The following is a 14,228-nucleotide window of genomic DNA, read 5'->3' as shown; positions in this document are numbered from 1 at the left end:
ATTGGTTTGGGCCTCGAGTGGCACCCTGGCCTATGCCGGACACATCTTAGGGAGAGAGAGCGAGAGGGAGACAAACCCACGCCTACACAAGACATTTTGTCACCCAAGCCAACCCTTGAAAAGGCTGCTTTGCAGAGCCAAAACAAGAAGAATGGTGCGTTTTGCAGCCGCCGCCCACTGCAATGAATCTGAATAACTCCTCCTTTAGGGCGCAAGCAACTCCCCTCCCCCTTGCAGTCTTTCCAATTCACGATACAAAAAGACGGACAGGACAGGTTGCCTGACTTTCCGTCACTGCCACCCTTTGCCATCCTTACCCGTAGAAAGCCCTTTCATCATCCCCAAACCCTAATCTTTTCCCTTTCCTTCCCAGCCCCCAAACCCTGCCCTCTGTACCTTTCTCACCACCCGCTTCCCTTCTCCTGTCATCCCCCTACCACCCGGGAAAAAAAGAGATTGCCCCCTCCTTCCACTAGCCCACCCTCCCACCCAAAGAACAACTTCTTCTGCGCAGCTTGTTTTCTAGGCAGCAGCGCTATTGTGATGTCATCGGGGGGCATTGTGACAAGCCGCCAGTGTTCCGTCTCTTCATGTTGTGCACAGTTCAAACGGAAAATACATCAACAGGCAGACTACAGAAAAGCTTACTATCAAAGGTTAGAGGGGGGCTTTCTCAGAGGGCTTTTTACAGTTTTTCTATTCCCAATTAGCCGTTTAAGTGTACTTATTGAAAGTAGTAATTCTTTCATAGGCCGCCCTTTCTTAGTATTTGACGTTCCTTATATTGCGGTATGAGGCTTCGCAGTAGGTTGCAAACATTCATCACCCATGACTGTCCCCAATTGAGCTCAGAAGCTCAATGTCTATCATGACCTCTCTTTTAGAATGTCCAAGAGCAAGCAAACTATTCCTCCAGGAGAGGGCGCCAACAGACTACTAAAGAGATCATCATTACTCAAAGAAAACCCCAAAAACCAATGCATGATAGGAATAAACAGGTAACTTTCTTTGGAGTGGAAGCGGAGAGATCGCACCAGATGCCAATTCTAGATGTTATCACACCTGTGGTCACTGCAGCAGCAGGTGAATCCACTTTGTCCAAAAGGGATCTATTCCATTCAATTGCAAATGATCTAGATAAGACAGAGAACTGCAGCACGGGGACATAGCCGAGTTGGTCAGGTTGAGTGGTGATGAGTTTGCTATTTGGATGAATAAAGAAAGTCAAAAGTGTGAAAGATAAAAAACAAAAGGAGGAAGTGTGAAAAGTGAATGGGCCAAATTGAGGTGCATATGAAGACGTATGCTTTCTTCCAATTCATTAAATCGGGCTAATATGAATCAGGTGAATTGAGTTCTGCTTTTGGAAACTGGGTTAAGAAGGGGTGCACCGTTCCTGGAGGTACTGCAATACCAGGTCAATGCGTGGAGTGGACAGAGCAAGCTCTTTTTCCATCTCCCTGTTCTAAAAATCCATTTAATATATGGTCCCCAGATAGGGGACGTATCAGATATTAAACTGATAAGAACAGATACTACACTTGATCTTAGCCAAAAGGCCGAGAAGCGATAACCAGAATTGGTTTGGGCCTCGAGTGGCACCCTGGCCTATGCCGGACACATCTTAGGGAGAGAGAGCGAGAGGGAGACAAACCCACGCCTACACAAGACATTTTGTCACCCAAGCCAACCCTTGAAAAGGCTGCTTTGCAGAGCCAAAACAAGAAGAATGGTGCGTTTTGCAGCCGCCGCCCACTGCAATGAATCTGAATAACTCCTCCTTTAGGGCGCAAGCAACTCCCCTCCCCCTTGCAGTCTTTCCAATTCACGATACAAAAAGACGGACAGGACAGGTTGCCTGACTTTCCGTCACTGCCACCCTTTGCCATCCTTACCCGTAGAAAGCCCTTTCATCATCCCCAAACCCTAATCTTTTCCCTTTCCTTCCCAGCCCCCAAACCCTGCCCTCTGTACCTTTCTCACCACCCGCTTCCCTTCTCCTGTCATCCCCCTACCACCCGGGAAAAAAAGAGATTGCCCCCTCCTTCCACTAGCCCACCCTCCCACCCAAAGAACAACTTCTTCTGCGCAGCTTGTTTTCTAGGCAGCAGCGCTATTGTGATGTCATCGGGGGGCATTGTGACAAGCCGCCAGTGTTCCGTCTCTTCATGTTGTGCACAGTTCAAACGGAAAATACATCAACAGGCAGACTACAGAAAAGCTTACTATCAAAGGTTAGAGGGGGGCTTTCTCAGAGGGCTTTTTACAGTTTTTCTATTCCCAATTAGCCGTTTAAGTGTACTTATTGAAAGTAGTAATTCTTTCATAGGCCGCCCTTTCTTAGTATTTGACGTTCCTTATATTGCGGTATGAGGCTTCGCAGTAGGTTGCAAACATTCATCACCCATGACTGTCCCCAATTGAGCTCAGAAGCTCAATGTCTATCATGACCTCTCTTTTAGAATGTCCAAGAGCAAGCAAACTATTCCTCCAGGAGAGGGCGCCAACAGACTACTAAAGAGATCATCATTACTCAAAGAAAACCCCAAAAACCAATGCATGATAGGAATAAACAGGTAACTTTCTTTGGAGTGGAAGCGGAGAGATCGCACCAGATGCCAATTCTAGATGTTATCACACCTGTGGTCACTGCAGCAGCAGGTGAATCCACTTTGTCCAAAAGGGATCTATTCCATTCAATTGCAAATGATCTAGATAAGACAGAGAACTGCAGCACGGGGACATAGCCGAGTTGGTCAGGTTGAGTGGTGATGAGTTTGCTATTTGGATGAATAAAGAAAGTCAAAAGTGTGAAAGATAAAAAACAAAAGGAGGAAGTGTGAAAAGTGAATGGGCCAAATTGAGGTGCATATGAAGACGTATGCTTTCTTCCAATTCATTAAATCGGGCTAATATGAATCAGGTGAATTGAGTTCTGCTTTTGGAAACTGGGTTAAGAAGGGGTGCACCGTTCCTGGAGGTACTGCAATACCAGGTCAATGCGTGGAGTGGACAGAGCAAGCTCTTTTTCCATCTCCCTGTTCTAAAAATCCATTTAATATATGGTCCCCAGATAGGGGACGTATCAGATATTAAACTGATAAGAACAGATACTACACTTGATCTTAGCCAAAAGGCCGAGAAGCGATAACCAGAATTGGTTTGGGCCTCGAGTGGCACCCTGGCCTATGCCGGACACATCTTAGGGAGAGAGAGCGAGAGGGAGACAAACCCACGCCTACACAAGACATTTTGTCACCCAAGCCAACCCTTGAAAAGGCTGCTTTGCAGAGCCAAAACAAGAAGAATGGTGCGTTTTGCAGCCGCCGCCCACTGCAATGAATCTGAATAACTCCTCCTTTAGGGCGCAAGCAACTCCCCTCCCCCTTGCAGTCTTTCCAATTCACGATACAAAAAGACGGACAGGACAGGTTGCCTGACTTTCCGTCACTGCCACCCTTTGCCATCCTTACCCGTAGAAAGCCCTTTCATCATCCCCAAACCCTAATCTTTTCCCTTTCCTTCCCAGCCCCCAAACCCTGCCCTCTGTACCTTTCTCACCACCCGCTTCCCTTCTCCTGTCATCCCCCTACCACCCGGGAAAAAAAGAGATTGCCCCCTCCTTCCACTAGCCCACCCTCCCACCCAAAGAACAACTTCTTCTGCGCAGCTTGTTTTCTAGGCAGCAGCGCTATTGTGATGTCATCGGGGGGCATTGTGACAAGCCGCCAGTGTTCCGTCTCTTCATGTTGTGCACAGTTCAAACGGAAAATACATCAACAGGCAGACTACAGAAAAGCTTACTATCAAAGGTTAGAGGGGGGCTTTCTCAGAGGGCTTTTTACAGTTTTTCTATTCCCAATTAGCCGTTTAAGTGTACTTATTGAAAGTAGTAATTCTTTCATAGGCCGCCCTTTCTTAGTATTTGACGTTCCTTATATTGCGGTATGAGGCTTCGCAGTAGGTTGCAAACATTCATCACCCATGACTGTCCCCAATTGAGCTCAGAAGCTCAATGTCTATCATGACCTCTCTTTTAGAATGTCCAAGAGCAAGCAAACTATTCCTCCAGGAGAGGGCGCCAACAGACTACTAAAGAGATCATCATTACTCAAAGAAAACCCCAAAAACCAATGCATGATAGGAATAAACAGGTAACTTTCTTTGGAGTGGAAGCGGAGAGATCGCACCAGATGCCAATTCTAGATGTTATCACACCTGTGGTCACTGCAGCAGCAGGTGAATCCACTTTGTCCAAAAGGGATCTATTCCATTCAATTGCAAATGATCTAGATAAGACAGAGAACTGCAGCACGGGGACATAGCCGAGTTGGTCAGGTTGAGTGGTGATGAGTTTGCTATTTGGATGAATAAAGAAAGTCAAAAGTGTGAAAGATAAAAAACAAAAGGAGGAAGTGTGAAAAGTGAATGGGCCAAATTGAGGTGCATATGAAGACGTATGCTTTCTTCCAATTCATTAAATCGGGCTAATATGAATCAGGTGAATTGAGTTCTGCTTTTGGAAACTGGGTTAAGAAGGGGTGCACCGTTCCTGGAGGTACTGCAATACCAGGTCAATGCGTGGAGTGGACAGAGCAAGCTCTTTTTCCATCTCCCTGTTCTAAAAATCCATTTAATATATGGTCCCCAGATAGGGGACGTATCAGATATTAAACTGATAAGAACAGATACTACACTTGATCTTAGCCAAAAGGCCGAGAAGCGATAACCAGAATTGGTTTGGGCCTCGAGTGGCACCCTGGCCTATGCCGGACACATCTTAGGGAGAGAGAGCGAGAGGGAGACAAACCCACGCCTACACAAGACATTTTGTCACCCAAGCCAACCCTTGAAAAGGCTGCTTTGCAGAGCCAAAACAAGAAGAATGGTGCGTTTTGCAGCCGCCGCCCACTGCAATGAATCTGAATAACTCCTCCTTTAGGGCGCAAGCAACTCCCCTCCCCCTTGCAGTCTTTCCAATTCACGATACAAAAAGACGGACAGGACAGGTTGCCTGACTTTCCGTCACTGCCACCCTTTGCCATCCTTACCCGTAGAAAGCCCTTTCATCATCCCCAAACCCTAATCTTTTCCCTTTCCTTCCCAGCCCCCAAACCCTGCCCTCTGTACCTTTCTCACCACCCGCTTCCCTTCTCCTGTCATCCCCCTACCACCCGGGAAAAAAAGAGATTGCCCCCTCCTTCCACTAGCCCACCCTCCCACCCAAAGAACAACTTCTTCTGCGCAGCTTGTTTTCTAGGCAGCAGCGCTATTGTGATGTCATCGGGGGGCATTGTGACAAGCCGCCAGTGTTCCGTCTCTTCATGTTGTGCACAGTTCAAACGGAAAATACATCAACAGGCAGACTACAGAAAAGCTTACTATCAAAGGTTAGAGGGGGGCTTTCTCAGAGGGCTTTTTACAGTTTTTCTATTCCCAATTAGCCGTTTAAGTGTACTTATTGAAAGTAGTAATTCTTTCATAGGCCGCCCTTTCTTAGTATTTGACGTTCCTTATATTGCGGTATGAGGCTTCGCAGTAGGTTGCAAACATTCATCACCCATGACTGTCCCCAATTGAGCTCAGAAGCTCAATGTCTATCATGACCTCTCTTTTAGAATGTCCAAGAGCAAGCAAACTATTCCTCCAGGAGAGGGCGCCAACAGACTACTAAAGAGATCATCATTACTCAAAGAAAACCCCAAAAACCAATGCATGATAGGAATAAACAGGTAACTTTCTTTGGAGTGGAAGCGGAGAGATCGCACCAGATGCCAATTCTAGATGTTATCACACCTGTGGTCACTGCAGCAGCAGGTGAATCCACTTTGTCCAAAAGGGATCTATTCCATTCAATTGCAAATGATCTAGATAAGACAGAGAACTGCAGCACGGGGACATAGCCGAGTTGGTCAGGTTGAGTGGTGATGAGTTTGCTATTTGGATGAATAAAGAAAGTCAAAAGTGTGAAAGATAAAAAACAAAAGGAGGAAGTGTGAAAAGTGAATGGGCCAAATTGAGGTGCATATGAAGACGTATGCTTTCTTCCAATTCATTAAATCGGGCTAATATGAATCAGGTGAATTGAGTTCTGCTTTTGGAAACTGGGTTAAGAAGGGGTGCACCGTTCCTGGAGGTACTGCAATACCAGGTCAATGCGTGGAGTGGACAGAGCAAGCTCTTTTTCCATCTCCCTGTTCTAAAAATCCATTTAATATATGGTCCCCAGATAGGGGACGTATCAGATATTAAACTGATAAGAACAGATACTACACTTGATCTTAGCCAAAAGGCCGAGAAGCGATAACCAGAATTGGTTTGGGCCTCGAGTGGCACCCTGGCCTATGCCGGACACATCTTAGGGAGAGAGAGCGAGAGGGAGACAAACCCACGCCTACACAAGACATTTTGTCACCCAAGCCAACCCTTGAAAAGGCTGCTTTGCAGAGCCAAAACAAGAAGAATGGTGCGTTTTGCAGCCGCCGCCCACTGCAATGAATCTGAATAACTCCTCCTTTAGGGCGCAAGCAACTCCCCTCCCCCTTGCAGTCTTTCCAATTCACGATACAAAAAGACGGACAGGACAGGTTGCCTGACTTTCCGTCACTGCCACCCTTTGCCATCCTTACCCGTAGAAAGCCCTTTCATCATCCCCAAACCCTAATCTTTTCCCTTTCCTTCCCAGCCCCCAAACCCTGCCCTCTGTACCTTTCTCACCACCCGCTTCCCTTCTCCTGTCATCCCCCTACCACCCGGGAAAAAAAGAGATTGCCCCCTCCTTCCACTAGCCCACCCTCCCACCCAAAGAACAACTTCTTCTGCGCAGCTTGTTTTCTAGGCAGCAGCGCTATTGTGATGTCATCGGGGGGCATTGTGACAAGCCGCCAGTGTTCCGTCTCTTCATGTTGTGCACAGTTCAAACGGAAAATACATCAACAGGCAGACTACAGAAAAGCTTACTATCAAAGGTTAGAGGGGGGCTTTCTCAGAGGGCTTTTTACAGTTTTTCTATTCCCAATTAGCCGTTTAAGTGTACTTATTGAAAGTAGTAATTCTTTCATAGGCCGCCCTTTCTTAGTATTTGACGTTCCTTATATTGCGGTATGAGGCTTCGCAGTAGGTTGCAAACATTCATCACCCATGACTGTCCCCAATTGAGCTCAGAAGCTCAATGTCTATCATGACCTCTCTTTTAGAATGTCCAAGAGCAAGCAAACTATTCCTCCAGGAGAGGGCGCCAACAGACTACTAAAGAGATCATCATTACTCAAAGAAAACCCCAAAAACCAATGCATGATAGGAATAAACAGGTAACTTTCTTTGGAGTGGAAGCGGAGAGATCGCACCAGATGCCAATTCTAGATGTTATCACACCTGTGGTCACTGCAGCAGCAGGTGAATCCACTTTGTCCAAAAGGGATCTATTCCATTCAATTGCAAATGATCTAGATAAGACAGAGAACTGCAGCACGGGGACATAGCCGAGTTGGTCAGGTTGAGTGGTGATGAGTTTGCTATTTGGATGAATAAAGAAAGTCAAAAGTGTGAAAGATAAAAAACAAAAGGAGGAAGTGTGAAAAGTGAATGGGCCAAATTGAGGTGCATATGAAGACGTATGCTTTCTTCCAATTCATTAAATCGGGCTAATATGAATCAGGTGAATTGAGTTCTGCTTTTGGAAACTGGGTTAAGAAGGGGTGCACCGTTCCTGGAGGTACTGCAATACCAGGTCAATGCGTGGAGTGGACAGAGCAAGCTCTTTTTCCATCTCCCTGTTCTAAAAATCCATTTAATATATGGTCCCCAGATAGGGGACGTATCAGATATTAAACTGATAAGAACAGATACTACACTTGATCTTAGCCAAAAGGCCGAGAAGCGATAACCAGAATTGGTTTGGGCCTCGAGTGGCACCCTGGCCTATGCCGGACACATCTTAGGGAGAGAGAGCGAGAGGGAGACAAACCCACGCCTACACAAGACATTTTGTCACCCAAGCCAACCCTTGAAAAGGCTGCTTTGCAGAGCCAAAACAAGAAGAATGGTGCGTTTTGCAGCCGCCGCCCACTGCAATGAATCTGAATAACTCCTCCTTTAGGGCGCAAGCAACTCCCCTCCCCCTTGCAGTCTTTCCAATTCACGATACAAAAAGACGGACAGGACAGGTTGCCTGACTTTCCGTCACTGCCACCCTTTGCCATCCTTACCCGTAGAAAGCCCTTTCATCATCCCCAAACCCTAATCTTTTCCCTTTCCTTCCCAGCCCCCAAACCCTGCCCTCTGTACCTTTCTCACCACCCGCTTCCCTTCTCCTGTCATCCCCCTACCACCCGGGAAAAAAAGAGATTGCCCCCTCCTTCCACTAGCCCACCCTCCCACCCAAAGAACAACTTCTTCTGCGCAGCTTGTTTTCTAGGCAGCAGCGCTATTGTGATGTCATCGGGGGGCATTGTGACAAGCCGCCAGTGTTCCGTCTCTTCATGTTGTGCACAGTTCAAACGGAAAATACATCAACAGGCAGACTACAGAAAAGCTTACTATCAAAGGTTAGAGGGGGGCTTTCTCAGAGGGCTTTTTACAGTTTTTCTATTCCCAATTAGCCGTTTAAGTGTACTTATTGAAAGTAGTAATTCTTTCATAGGCCGCCCTTTCTTAGTATTTGACGTTCCTTATATTGCGGTATGAGGCTTCGCAGTAGGTTGCAAACATTCATCACCCATGACTGTCCCCAATTGAGCTCAGAAGCTCAATGTCTATCATGACCTCTCTTTTAGAATGTCCAAGAGCAAGCAAACTATTCCTCCAGGAGAGGGCGCCAACAGACTACTAAAGAGATCATCATTACTCAAAGAAAACCCCAAAAACCAATGCATGATAGGAATAAACAGGTAACTTTCTTTGGAGTGGAAGCGGAGAGATCGCACCAGATGCCAATTCTAGATGTTATCACACCTGTGGTCACTGCAGCAGCAGGTGAATCCACTTTGTCCAAAAGGGATCTATTCCATTCAATTGCAAATGATCTAGATAAGACAGAGAACTGCAGCACGGGGACATAGCCGAGTTGGTCAGGTTGAGTGGTGATGAGTTTGCTATTTGGATGAATAAAGAAAGTCAAAAGTGTGAAAGATAAAAAACAAAAGGAGGAAGTGTGAAAAGTGAATGGGCCAAATTGAGGTGCATATGAAGACGTATGCTTTCTTCCAATTCATTAAATCGGGCTAATATGAATCAGGTGAATTGAGTTCTGCTTTTGGAAACTGGGTTAAGAAGGGGTGCACCGTTCCTGGAGGTACTGCAATACCAGGTCAATGCGTGGAGTGGACAGAGCAAGCTCTTTTTCCATCTCCCTGTTCTAAAAATCCATTTAATATATGGTCCCCAGATAGGGGACGTATCAGATATTAAACTGATAAGAACAGATACTACACTTGATCTTAGCCAAAAGGCCGAGAAGCGATAACCAGAATTGGTTTGGGCCTCGAGTGGCACCCTGGCCTATGCCGGACACATCTTAGGGAGAGAGAGCGAGAGGGAGACAAACCCACGCCTACACAAGACATTTTGTCACCCAAGCCAACCCTTGAAAAGGCTGCTTTGCAGAGCCAAAACAAGAAGAATGGTGCGTTTTGCAGCCGCCGCCCACTGCAATGAATCTGAATAACTCCTCCTTTAGGGCGCAAGCAACTCCCCTCCCCCTTGCAGTCTTTCCAATTCACGATACAAAAAGACGGACAGGACAGGTTGCCTGACTTTCCGTCACTGCCACCCTTTGCCATCCTTACCCGTAGAAAGCCCTTTCATCATCCCCAAACCCTAATCTTTTCCCTTTCCTTCCCAGCCCCCAAACCCTGCCCTCTGTACCTTTCTCACCACCCGCTTCCCTTCTCCTGTCATCCCCCTACCACCCGGGAAAAAAAGAGATTGCCCCCTCCTTCCACTAGCCCACCCTCCCACCCAAAGAACAACTTCTTCTGCGCAGCTTGTTTTCTAGGCAGCAGCGCTATTGTGATGTCATCGGGGGGCATTGTGACAAGCCGCCAGTGTTCCGTCTCTTCATGTTGTGCACAGTTCAAACGGAAAATACATCAACAGGCAGACTACAGAAAAGCTTACTATCAAAGGTTAGAGGGGGGCTTTCTCAGAGGGCTTTTTACAGTTTTTCTATTCCCAATTAGCCGTTTAAGTGTACTTATTGAAAGTAGTAATTCTTTCATAGGCCGCCCTTTCTTAGTATTTGACGTTCCTTATATTGCGGTATGAGGCTTCGCAGTAGGTTGCAAACATTCATCACCCATGACTGTCCCCAATTGAGCTCAGAAGCTCAATGTCTATCATGACCTCTCTTTTAGAATGTCCAAGAGCAAGCAAACTATTCCTCCAGGAGAGGGCGCCAACAGACTACTAAAGAGATCATCATTACTCAAAGAAAACCCCAAAAACCAATGCATGATAGGAATAAACAGGTAACTTTCTTTGGAGTGGAAGCGGAGAGATCGCACCAGATGCCAATTCTAGATGTTATCACACCTGTGGTCACTGCAGCAGCAGGTGAATCCACTTTGTCCAAAAGGGATCTATTCCATTCAATTGCAAATGATCTAGATAAGACAGAGAACTGCAGCACGGGGACATAGCCGAGTTGGTCAGGTTGAGTGGTGATGAGTTTGCTATTTGGATGAATAAAGAAAGTCAAAAGTGTGAAAGATAAAAAACAAAAGGAGGAAGTGTGAAAAGTGAATGGGCCAAATTGAGGTGCATATGAAGACGTATGCTTTCTTCCAATTCATTAAATCGGGCTAATATGAATCAGGTGAATTGAGTTCTGCTTTTGGAAACTGGGTTAAGAAGGGGTGCACCGTTCCTGGAGGTACTGCAATACCAGGTCAATGCGTGGAGTGGACAGAGCAAGCTCTTTTTCCATCTCCCTGTTCTAAAAATCCATTTAATATATGGTCCCCAGATAGGGGACGTATCAGATATTAAACTGATAAGAACAGATACTACACTTGATCTTAGCCAAAAGGCCGAGAAGCGATAACCAGAATTGGTTTGGGCCTCGAGTGGCACCCTGGCCTATGCCGGACACATCTTAGGGAGAGAGAGCGAGAGGGAGACAAACCCACGCCTACACAAGACATTTTGTCACCCAAGCCAACCCTTGAAAAGGCTGCTTTGCAGAGCCAAAACAAGAAGAATGGTGCGTTTTGCAGCCGCCGCCCACTGCAATGAATCTGAATAACTCCTCCTTTAGGGCGCAAGCAACTCCCCTCCCCCTTGCAGTCTTTCCAATTCACGATACAAAAAGACGGACAGGACAGGTTGCCTGACTTTCCGTCACTGCCACCCTTTGCCATCCTTACCCGTAGAAAGCCCTTTCATCATCCCCAAACCCTAATCTTTTCCCTTTCCTTCCCAGCCCCCAAACCCTGCCCTCTGTACCTTTCTCACCACCCGCTTCCCTTCTCCTGTCATCCCCCTACCACCCGGGAAAAAAAGAGATTGCCCCCTCCTTCCACTAGCCCACCCTCCCACCCAAAGAACAACTTCTTCTGCGCAGCTTGTTTTCTAGGCAGCAGCGCTATTGTGATGTCATCGGGGGGCATTGTGACAAGCCGCCAGTGTTCCGTCTCTTCATGTTGTGCACAGTTCAAACGGAAAATACATCAACAGGCAGACTACAGAAAAGCTTACTATCAAAGGTTAGAGGGGGGCTTTCTCAGAGGGCTTTTTACAGTTTTTCTATTCCCAATTAGCCGTTTAAGTGTACTTATTGAAAGTAGTAATTCTTTCATAGGCCGCCCTTTCTTAGTATTTGACGTTCCTTATATTGCGGTATGAGGCTTCGCAGTAGGTTGCAAACATTCATCACCCATGACTGTCCCCAATTGAGCTCAGAAGCTCAATGTCTATCATGACCTCTCTTTTAGAATGTCCAAGAGCAAGCAAACTATTCCTCCAGGAGAGGGCGCCAACAGACTACTAAAGAGATCATCATTACTCAAAGAAAACCCCAAAAACCAATGCATGATAGGAATAAACAGGTAACTTTCTTTGGAGTGGAAGCGGAGAGATCGCACCAGATGCCAATTCTAGATGTTATCACACCTGTGGTCACTGCAGCAGCAGGTGAATCCACTTTGTCCAAAAGGGATCTATTCCATTCAATTGCAAATGATCTAGATAAGACAGAGAACTGCAGCACGGGGACATAGCCGAGTTGGTCAGGTTGAGTGGTGATGAGTTTGCTATTTGGATGAATAAAGAAAGTCAAAAGTGTGAAAGATAAAAAACAAAAGGAGGAAGTGTGAAAAGTGAATGGGCCAAATTGAGGTGCATATGAAGACGTATGCTTTCTTCCAATTCATTAAATCGGGCTAATATGAATCAGGTGAATTGAGTTCTGCTTTTGGAAACTGGGTTAAGAAGGGGTGCACCGTTCCTGGAGGTACTGCAATACCAGGTCAATGCGTGGAGTGGACAGAGCAAGCTCTTTTTCCATCTCCCTGTTCTAAAAATCCATTTAATATATGGTCCCCAGATAGGGGACGTATCAGATATTAAACTGATAAGAACAGATACTACACTTGATCTTAGCCAAAAGGCCGAGAAGCGATAACCAGAATTGGTTTGGGCCTCGAGTGGCACCCTGGCCTATGCCGGACACATCTTAGGGAGAGAGAGCGAGAGGGAGACAAACCCACGCCTACACAAGACATTTTGTCACCCAAGCCAACCCTTGAAAAGGCTGCTTTGCAGAGCCAAAACAAGAAGAATGGTGCGTTTTGCAGCCGCCGCCCACTGCAATGAATCTGAATAACTCCTCCTTTAGGGCGCAAGCAACTCCCCTCCCCCTTGCAGTCTTTCCAATTCACGATACAAAAAGACGGACAGGACAGGTTGCCTGACTTTCCGTCACTGCCACCCTTTGCCATCCTTACCCGTAGAAAGCCCTTTCATCATCCCCAAACCCTAATCTTTTCCCTTTCCTTCCCAGCCCCCAAACCCTGCCCTCTGTACCTTTCTCACCACCCGCTTCCCTTCTCCTGTCATCCCCCTACCACCCGGGAAAAAAAGAGATTGCCCCCTCCTTCCACTAGCCCACCCCTCCCACCCAAAGAACAACTTCTTCTGCGCAGCTTGTTTTCTAGGCAGCAGCGCTATTGTGATGTCATCGGGGGGCATTGTGACAAGCCGCCAGTGTTCCGTCTCTTCATGTTGTGCACAGTTCAAACGGAAAATACATCAACAGGCAGACTACAGAAAAGCTTACTATCAAAGGTTAGAGGGGGGCTTTCTCAGAGGGCTTTTTACAGTTTTTCTATTCCCAATTAGCCGTTTAAGTGTACTTATTGAAAGTAGTAATTCTTTCATAGGCCGCCCTTTCTTAGTATTTGACGTTCCTTATATTGCGGTATGAGGCTTCGCAGTAGGTTGCAAACATTCATCACCCATGACTGTCCCCAATTGAGCTCAGAAGCTCAATGTCTATCATGACCTCTCTTTTAGAATGTCCAAGAGCAAGCAAACTATTCCTCCAGGAGAGGGCGCCAACAGACTACTAAAGAGATCATCATTACTCAAAGAAAACCCCAAAAACCAATGCATGATAGGAATAAACAGGTAACTTTCTTTGGAGTGGAAGCGGAGAGATCGCACCAGATGCCAATTCTAGATGTTATCACACCTGTGGTCACTGCAGCAGCAGGTGAATCCACTTTGTCCAAAAGGGATCTATTCCATTCAATTGCAAATGATCTAGATAAGACAGAGAACTGCAGCACGGGGACATAGCCGAGTTGGTCAGGTTGAGTGGTGATGAGTTTGCTATTTGGATGAATAAAGAAAGTCAAAAGTGTGAAAGATAAAAAACAAAAGGAGGAAGTGTGAAAAGTGAATGGGCCAAATTGAGGTGCATATGAAGACGTATGCTTTCTTCCAATTCATTAAATCGGGCTAATATGAATCAGGTGAATTGAGTTCTGCTTTTGGAAACTGGGTTAAGAAGGGGTGCACCGTTCCTGGAGGTACTGCAATACCAGGTCAATGCGTGGAGTGGACAGAGCAAGCTCTTTTTCCATCTCCCTGTTCTAAAAATCCATTTAATATATGGTCCCCAGATAGGGGACGTATCAGATATTAAAACTGATAAGAACAGATACTACACTTGATCTTAGCCAAAAGGCGAGAAGCGATAACCAGAATTGGTTTGGGCCTCGAGTGGCACC

The 14,228-nt window shown here is 46.3% G+C and overlaps 9 non-coding genes across 9 annotated transcripts; all 9 read right to left on the bottom strand.

The window, feature by feature from the left end:
- Positions 1-1,380: 1,380 nt before the first annotated feature.
- LOC142271576 (U2 spliceosomal RNA) lies at positions 1,381-1,571 on the bottom strand. Its single transcript, XR_012736611.1, has one exon. It is a non-coding gene; the product is annotated as a U2 spliceosomal RNA (small nuclear RNA).
- Positions 1,572-2,958: 1,387 nt separating this feature from the next.
- LOC142271575 (U2 spliceosomal RNA) lies at positions 2,959-3,149 on the bottom strand. The gene has a single exon (XR_012736610.1). It is a non-coding gene; the product is annotated as a U2 spliceosomal RNA (small nuclear RNA).
- A 1,387-nt stretch (positions 3,150-4,536) lies between these two features.
- On the bottom strand, positions 4,537-4,727 carry LOC142271574 (U2 spliceosomal RNA). Its single transcript, XR_012736609.1, has one exon. It is a non-coding gene; the product is annotated as a U2 spliceosomal RNA (small nuclear RNA).
- Positions 4,728-6,114: 1,387 nt separating this feature from the next.
- On the bottom strand, positions 6,115-6,305 carry LOC142271572 (U2 spliceosomal RNA). The gene has a single exon (XR_012736608.1). It is a non-coding gene; the product is annotated as a U2 spliceosomal RNA (small nuclear RNA).
- A 1,387-nt stretch (positions 6,306-7,692) lies between these two features.
- LOC142271620 (U2 spliceosomal RNA) lies at positions 7,693-7,883 on the bottom strand. Its single transcript, XR_012736651.1, has one exon. It is a non-coding gene; the product is annotated as a U2 spliceosomal RNA (small nuclear RNA).
- Positions 7,884-9,270: 1,387 nt separating this feature from the next.
- LOC142271608 (U2 spliceosomal RNA) lies at positions 9,271-9,461 on the bottom strand. Its single transcript, XR_012736640.1, has one exon. It is a non-coding gene; the product is annotated as a U2 spliceosomal RNA (small nuclear RNA).
- Positions 9,462-10,848: 1,387 nt separating this feature from the next.
- Positions 10,849-11,039, bottom strand: LOC142271596 (U2 spliceosomal RNA). The gene has a single exon (XR_012736629.1). It is a non-coding gene; the product is annotated as a U2 spliceosomal RNA (small nuclear RNA).
- Positions 11,040-12,426: 1,387 nt separating this feature from the next.
- On the bottom strand, positions 12,427-12,617 carry LOC142271583 (U2 spliceosomal RNA). The gene has a single exon (XR_012736618.1). It is a non-coding gene; the product is annotated as a U2 spliceosomal RNA (small nuclear RNA).
- Positions 12,618-14,005: 1,388 nt separating this feature from the next.
- LOC142271621 (U2 spliceosomal RNA) lies at positions 14,006-14,196 on the bottom strand. The gene has a single exon (XR_012736652.1). It is a non-coding gene; the product is annotated as a U2 spliceosomal RNA (small nuclear RNA).
- Positions 14,197-14,228: the final 32 nt, after the last annotated feature.

The sequence above is a fragment of the Anomaloglossus baeobatrachus genome, unplaced genomic scaffold, assembly GCF_048569485.1.
Source record: "Anomaloglossus baeobatrachus isolate aAnoBae1 unplaced genomic scaffold, aAnoBae1.hap1 Scaffold_3377, whole genome shotgun sequence".
NCBI lineage: Eukaryota > Metazoa > Chordata > Amphibia > Anura > Aromobatidae > Anomaloglossus > Anomaloglossus baeobatrachus.
Note: the sequence above shows the minus strand (reverse complement) of the source record. Positions and strands in the feature narration are given on the sequence as shown.